The sequence below is a fragment of the Pteropus alecto genome, unplaced genomic scaffold, assembly GCF_000325575.1.
Source record: "Pteropus alecto unplaced genomic scaffold, ASM32557v1 scaffold20, whole genome shotgun sequence".
NCBI classification, from domain to species: Eukaryota; Metazoa; Chordata; class Mammalia; order Chiroptera; family Pteropodidae; genus Pteropus; species Pteropus alecto.
Window position 1 is genome coordinate 18,412,935 of NW_006436298.1, and position 8,868 is coordinate 18,421,802.

Genomic DNA, 8,868 nt, shown 5'->3' on the forward strand with positions numbered 1-8,868 from the left:
CCCTACAGCTTCTTATGATTCAGAGGCAACAGGGAAGTCCTGCAGTGGAAGACGAGAGGCCAAAGACACAAGTATGAGAAAATGTGCTGTTGTACTGCGGCCCTGAAAAATTGGTCACCTAGATGCAGGAAAGCACAGCCTATTCAGTGTTAATTACAATAGTGGTGGCTGGGGTAAAACAAGGATATCTGGGGAAGTACCTAAGAGTTGTCTGATGTAGTCGCCAACTGTACATATTTTTCCCCCTCACTTAAAAAAGTTAATTGCAAAATTATCACATACTTAGAAAAGTTGAATATTTTAGAAAGGACAATACAACCAAAAAAATTACTATTTATATTTTGTTGAATTGTCTTCCAAAATTGTACTTTGTTTATTACCCACATAATGGACTTTTTCTAAAAATAATTACTTAAGTATATAAACATATAATTTCAAAAATACAGAAATATAGAGTTACAAGTGAAAATTCACCCTTCACATCTCAAGCCTTATCAGAAATAATAGTTTGGTGTAGCATTCTGCCAGACTATTTTCTGTACACATACACTTATATACATACATACATACATACATACATACATATATACACTTATATACATATACATATACATATAAACATATATATAGCATTTACATTTTATTTTTCATTTTTATATAAGTAGGATTACATATATAAGTATTGTATATTTTTACATATGTATTATATATATAAATACTCATAGTGTGAGGTGGAAATTTAATTTTTTCCCATGTGACTATTAATTGTTCCAGCATCACTATTGAGTAATCTTTTCTTTTTGCCATCAATTGTAATGCCATGTAATGTCATACACCAAGTTCTCACATATGTGTGTCTGTTCCTGTCTTTAGGTTTCGTTTTATTGGTATATTAATTTATTTCTGAAACAGTAACACAGTTTTATTAATATAACTTAAGATTATCAATATTTAATAGGGAATATCAGTGACACTGATTTATGCATTGCATTGAAAAAATCTTAAGGCATGGTGTCAGTCTCATTAGCAGCTGGCAAACAGATATTCTATTGATTTTGGTATCTTGCTATATATGCAGAAATTTTGCTTAACTCTTGTATAAGTTCTAGTTATTTGGCTGTAGATATTGTTGGATTTCTATACAAATAATCTTCCAATATTTGATTCTTCTAAACTATACAACTGTTATTTCTTATTTTATTTCATTGGTTAGAAACTGCAAAGCAATGATAGTTAGTGGTGGAGATAATGAACATTATTTGCTTGTTCCTAATATTAACGGGAAGTTTATAATGCTTAAACATTATTCCTGGGATAACCATCCTTGACTATAACATATTTTTAAAAATACTTGTTTAATTTAATTTGTCAATACTTTAAGATATTTGCATGTATACTCATAAGGGAGGTTAATCTATAATTTTTCTTACTCTTCTTTTTTTAGTTTTGGTATCTAGAATACATTAACCTCATAAAAGCTGCTGTAGAATTTTCTTCTTTTTTATTTTTTGTAATATTTTATACAAAAGAGGGCTTTTTCTGTCCATTCAAGTGTTAGTAAAACCTACCTAGGAAACTGCCTGGACTTAATGCCTTTATTTAGGATAGATTTTTGCCTGCTGATTTAATTTCTCTGTTGGCTATATTCTCGGAAAAAGATTTACTCTTCTTGAGTTAATTTAGGTAATTTAAACTTTTAGAGAAATTTTTCAATTTGAGTTAGTTTTAAAATTTATTTTTATACAATTTTAACATATACTTTTCTTATGATTTTTGGCATTTTAATTTGTACTATATTTGTAATTATTTTATTTTTATTGGTAATATTTATTAATATTATTTCTATTATCTCAGAAACAGTTTACTTTCTCACTAAGTGTTAAAATACTATTTGTATCTTTGAGAAACTTATTAAATACAAGCACTTTTTTTCTAAAAAACTGCTAGGTAAAATACACACTTGGAACAATTGTCTTTGTAATGGAAATTATTTATTCATCTTGGTTTCACCAGTCTCTGGGGCCTCTGTACACTTATTCCGGCAGCCATTTCAGCAAGCAACATACTCTGTGAACTTCAACCAAATTCGTGTGGGTATGACCTAACAGCATCTGTCCTTCAGTCCTGGCACTCTTTTTTGATTCTGAGGCATAAGATGCCGTAGGATTGCTTGGCAGTCACACATGCACAAGTCACAGTGTGGAAGAATTAAAGCCTCATGGGGTGAACCTCTTATTAGTTAGAGAAGTAGAATCAATATGATATATACACACACACATATATATGTACATATGTGTATATATATATATAACCCTTATAGTAAATCATATAAATCAAAGATATTGCCTATATGATAATGGAGGCTAGGAAATCCCATAATCTACCTTTTCTGTTTTTCATCCTCTACCTAAAGTTTCTATAGATTGGCTACATCTATGTAAATTTATTTATAACTAGGGCATCCTCTACCCTTTTTGGTTATAGGTAACACATACATTTACCTGAGAGTGTAAATGTTTAATTCCCCACTGTCCTGCAAGAGCAGGCATCCAGATTACTAATCAAACTTCTTTGGAAGTTCCCACACTCTCCTGGTTATGTCTTCAATACTCCTCTCAGGCTCATTAGTGTCTGAAGTGATAGAAGTCTGGTCTGGCTCCAAGCCATAACTATAGCAGAGTGGCCACATGGAAGCTGGGCAAACTCTGGGCTCTCTAGTGCCTCAGATTCTAAGGTAGTATTGTCTCCAACAATCTTGACTGCCCCTAATCTAGAATTATATTCGGTAGACAGACAATTTAACTGAACTGATGAATGCAGTTGAGATTAGGGATGGAATGGACCTGTACTGTTGAGCTCAATATGACATAGGAACATATCATTTTCTTTAGAAATGCTACAAGAAGCTCAGAGGTGAGGCAATAGTGAAGACTCTCAGGTAAAAAGAGTAGGATACATGGAAAGATTTGGCAACTGTCCTCATTTATAAAAAGAGAATAAATTTGTAAGTATATTCTCTGGTGATGCACTTTGTCTAAGGCACTGAATTAGTTAAGGTAGGCTAACTAACTAAGCTGTAATAAGTTGACTCAAAATATATAATAGTTCCAACATCATGGAAAATTATTTCTCTCATATATAAACAGACCAAGGCAGCTGAAGATTTTCAGGTAGACGGGGTTTTTTTTTTTTACCCACCCACTACAGTCATTCAGTAGTTCAAACTAAAGGTGACTTTGCTAGCTTCCATATATGCTTTCCAAGATCACTCTGGACATCAGCATTCAGCAAATGATAGGGGAAGGAGCATTTAGGATCACATGGACCTGGTCTAAAAATGCCACACCATTGGCTCCAATTCAGTCTTATGGATATACTTAACTGCAAGGAATGCTGGGTAATGTTTAAAGCTTTGTCCAGGAATAAAAGAAAAAGGGTGTAGTGAACAGAGGTTAGCCTGAGCCAAAGACTTCCATTTACACATGCTTTGCAAACAATTAAATCTTTAGTATTTCTACTTACGTTCAAGGAGAATTGCAAAAGTATACATCAGAGTCTGCTCCCTGGAAAACTACAAGGATTATAGGTGTTGGAATATTGGAAGTGCTCCATTTACTCCTATGCCTCCTAAGGTATAATAACCTTTATTTTGTGATAGATGAAGGCAGTCAGACTCAAAGTATGAAATAACTGTGCTCCGTAGAGAGTTGTTTTTCCCTCTTTGGAAAACAGACCACCAGATGATATTGATGCTTGCACCATATTGCAGGCTCCTTAAACGTTAGTTCCTCCTCACCACCTTATTCAAATTCATCTTTCTTATCCTTCCTGGATGTTCATGGGAAATATCTTAAGCATTATGAAATCAATGTGAATCATTTACCCTTGTAAAGTTCATCAGCTTCCCTTTGTTTTGTGGTTGCTCCTTCTTAATTTCTTAGTTGATACTGAGAGAAACAAAGCAAAAAAAATTCATGCAAGGAAATTTCTATGAAACTGCAAACTCTTCACAAGCTTTTGGAAAGAAACTAAGTACAGGGATTTTTTTTTTTTCTTTTAGATAATACTAACCCCAAAGCATCAGCTTCGTAAACTAAATACAGCGTGCTGTAGTAAGTATGCAGGCAAACCATGGGCTGTTTACATATTAAGATGCTAAAGGAAACACATTCATTTCTTTGACTGATAGCCGCTCTCCTGATTATTTCATTCTTCAATCCAAAAGTGTATTGGATTAGAATTAGAAGATTCAGTTCTAGTTTCTGCTCTACTACTCAGTAACTATATATTTTAGCAAACTAATTTATTTATATATACTTATTCACCTGTAAAATGAGGATAACAAGAACTGCTTTGCCTCACCAGGGTATTATGCGATAAATGAGATGCAATATATGACAACTTTATAAATCACTACACAGATTACATTTTTACATCATCACTAACAGTCTTAGGGTCAGCGACAAGGATCTGACCCATGGTGTTTTCTTATTTCTAGCATTACCTCATGCTCTTGGCCACGGTTATTGACCTTCGGGGCATTGTGCCAGAGGTACCTTTTTGTGTTTTTATTCCGTTCCTGGTTTCCTGCTAGGATATGTTTTTTTACTTCTGTTTTTTTAATGCAAAATTTTATTTCTTAGCAAATGCACTTCAGTTAATTATGATTTTTATTTTTCTACAACTAGAGCTCGATCCTTTATAAATCAATTTTATTAAATTTAAGAATCAATTTATTTCAAAATGTTTAATTTCAAAAGATCAATAGAAGTGCTCAGAAGATTTTACAAAAACAAATCCTTGCTGCCTCTTGCTGCATCTTACTTATGAAAAAGTAATTTTTCGACAAAATTTTATTATGAAGAGAGAACATAATAAAGAAAACTAAATTTCATCATATGATTGATAGCAATGAATAAAAATGTATATATAGATCTAATGACTTATTGTAATGTAATGAAAAACATATTGAAAATCATTAAGTTTTCCATGCCTACAAATGTTCCTTTATTTTCAGATTACTGCTGCAGAGTTACTGGTTTACTCAGACTTTCCCTAGGAAACAGTCACCATCTGCCTGATTAGTCTGTTTCCTTGGTATCCTGCCCATTCTAGCTATTTAAGTTTCTGCTCTATTTCAAGAAATACACTCATTAGGATGGTCACATCTGTTATCATTTGAAAAGAAGTACACATATTCAAAAAACATGTAATAGAACCTTGATATCTTGTTAACTATAAACAGGAAAAGTGTTCCTTCGACTACCTGACCTTAAATTCTAACAAAGAATGGCAGGATTTTTAAGGTCCTCCTTCAAATTCCACGAATCTAAAATAAAAAGGAGTACTCAATAGTAAAATTACAACTTGGACATTTTCATTATATACACATTTATAAGCACATACAGAAAAATGCCATCTGTTAAAAATAGTTAACTGAATATTAGCAGAAAATAACAAAGTCATATTCCATGACCTTCCCTTCCCTACCTTATCCCCATAAGAAATAGAGTCACTAAGTTATATCATTTCCCTCATTCGTTTTATAAACATTTACCAAGGGCCTGCTGTCATTAGGCACCATGCCATGTACCAAAACTACCACAATGAGCAAGTCACAACTTCTGCTTCAAGGACCTCGGGGCCCAGTACAGTGGTTGTACATACAATGTTTCCTTTAACTTCCATTCTCACTACACCTGCTTTATGCCTAACTAGTTGTCTTGCCTCTAAACTCTCCTTACATTTAGTTAGTTCTGCACACTGCTGCCAGATCATTCATTCATTCATTCATTCATTCATTCAGTGGAGCCTGTATTAGGCACTGGCCTAAATGCTAAGACTACAGTAGTAAACAAGGCAGCATAAGCCTCTCTCAGGGAGCACATGTTCTAGTGCAAGAACATATGTAAAAGAGTATGCAATATTTGGGAGTGGCAATTACAGTCTCTTTCACTATGTCCTTTCATCTCATTCTTCATTTGCTCTTAATGTTTAAAATATAAGTCCTTGACATTTAAGGCCTTTCTCAATGTGCTTTTTTTCTATTTTTTCACTGCTCCTTTTACAAATTATCCCCATTAATTAGGCCAGCCTTTTTAGTTATTCATTTTACAGTTTCCATGGCCATCCCTCTCTTCTGCTCTACCAAATTTTTCCTAACCATTCTTGCATTCCCTGTCAAGTCCTTCCTGACAAATTCAATCCAAAGTGCTTTCCTTCTTCTGAACTTCCCATTGTATTTATTAACTGTAACTATTTTTTTAAGCACATATTTTCTGGTAACATAGTCAGCTGCTTTTTTGCAAGTATGTATGCAATTCAAATCCCCAGTTCCTTTAGGGCAAAACTTTCCTTTTATGTTTCAATTATCTTCAATACTAATTTTAATGAAGATACAGATGAACTTTTCCTTCTTTCAGAATTAAATTAATACCATATCAAATACAAAGTTCCTTTAGACAGTAATCATTCTCAGATAATTAAACCATTTTATATACAATTTTCTTCACAAAAAGCAAAGAGTACTTCATGTAAAGAAAAAAAATTACAATAACTGATACAAAAATAGAAAGTTTTGAAAAAAAAAAGTCTTGATAAATTCCTACAGAAAGTTTACAAAATTAACAGGACTTTTGTGTCTAACCTATTTTTGGATTCTCCAGAGTGCATTCTTTCCAGAGTTTTGTAATCTCAAAACTTTAACTCCATATTCACCTCCACCCCCATAATAACTATCTATATTGAGCACTAACTATGCTGCAGGTACTATGCTGAGCATTTCATGAATATTATCTTCAAGTTTTACCCTCATCGTAAGATGGCCACTATTACTTCCATTTCACTTAGAGGAAGACAGACTTCCGATACCAGCAATGTGCCAATCTATATCTGAAAAACTTCCAAAAAAAACAACACAAAACAAAACAAAAAAATAAATGCTGGATAAAATATAACAAACATACTTTTAAGTGTATAGTTGAGTTTGCAAGAAAGTAGAGGAGATCCTCAGAGGTCAAACATAAAGAAAAAACTAAAAACTAAAGTTAAAAGTGTGAACTAACTGTGAGGTTGTCTTAGGGTGGGGCCTGGAGACCTTTAAGCCAAGAAATTCCCAGCCTCAAAGCCAACTCATTGCTTCCTACATATCCAAAGCCTACCCTCCTCTCCCAGTGTGTCCATTAATATCAAAGTTAATAATACTCATGGGGAGACTTACAGAACCAAACACCAAATCAGTCAATGAAATGTATCTGTTTATTCTTGGTAATTTCTTTACTTTGGAAACTATTTTGTCTGTTATTAATATAGCCATTCCAACTTTCTTTTGATTAGTATTAGTATGGTATACCTTTTTCTTTCCTTTTACATTTATTTATCATCTATCAATCTATCTGTCTGTCTATCTATCTATCTATCTATCTATCTATCTATTTATTTATTTATTTATACACAGTTGACATTAGTTAATGGAATTCAGTAACATTCAACCCTGTTACCTTTAAATTATGTCTTATTTGAAGTGAGTTTTTGTAGATATACTTAGGTCTTGCTTAATTATTCACTCTGTCAATCTCTGGTTTTTACTTATTGTGTTTAAACTCGAGGAGACTCTCTACAGATCTTTGCATCTCTCTTTCTATCTCTCTCTCTCCCCTCTCTCCCCTTCATATTCTGATTTGTAAACACCAGACTCCTTGGCCTTTCCACATTCCCAGTTCCATCTCCTAGCCTCAAAAAACTGCTGGGATTCTCCTATATACCCTTTCCCTGGAAACCCTTGATTGTTGTGCTCTCTTTATTTGTTCTTCTTTAGAAAGTAGAATTATTAGATATTGACGACAATATAAGTATGTTTCAAATGTCACTGTTAAGGCCAATTGGAGTTCAGTGTTGCCCCAAGGGTAGGGGGAGGGAGAGGGATAACAACAGCACAGACATGTAGTTAGCATTTTTCCTTGGCTCTTCCTCAAATGACACAGTGAAGAATCACAGGTCATTGAGATTTAATATTTTTATTAAAAATATGTTTTAGAAAGACAAAGAATGCCCCAAGGAGGCACATGGTCCCAGCGCTGTAACCAACACAAAACGGGTAAAAAGACCACCAAAAAGAGAGGGAACCCAGAAGGGCAAAAAGGGAGGGGAGCCCCGAGGGGCAAAAAAAAAAAAGAACCCAGAAGTGAGAATATCTGCCTTCTATTTGGGCCATGATGGGTGGTTCCAAAGGCATTCCTAGGTGATTGGCAAGTGAGTTCATTTTGATTGACACCTGGCTGCTATAATTTTGCCTAGTGTGCACGTGCGTACCCAGAATTCTACCACCAATTGGGGTATTCTTTGAGTGGTCTCTAGGCTAGGCCCCTATTCTTTTGTTCATGTCTGACTAGCTACCTAATACAAATGATTCAAGATATATATATATATATATTGACATTCTCTCAAATAGTACCAGGCAATATTGAAAAAATATCAAATAGAACTTCTAGACTAAAAAATATAGTCATTGAAGTTATATATGTAGAAACTGAAGTTCAGTAAGCTTGGTTTGTCTAAAATCATCTGACTTGTATATAGTGGATCTGGAACACAAGCTATTCTAGGTAAAAACAACACATGTGATCTTTTTGTTATATTGTTCCTGAATATAGTGGAAAAATGAATGAGCAATGAGGGCTTTCCATATATAATGTCTCCTCCCAGTCTTTTGATTTAACATTAACTAATACTTGAGTAATTGATAATAAAATTAACATAACATCTTTATAATGGTGACCTTAAGGAGCTGCATTAACATACATGCTTTAGATTAACATAAGTGAAGTTCATTTTATTGAAATACAACAAATAAAACTGGGCTTACTTTAT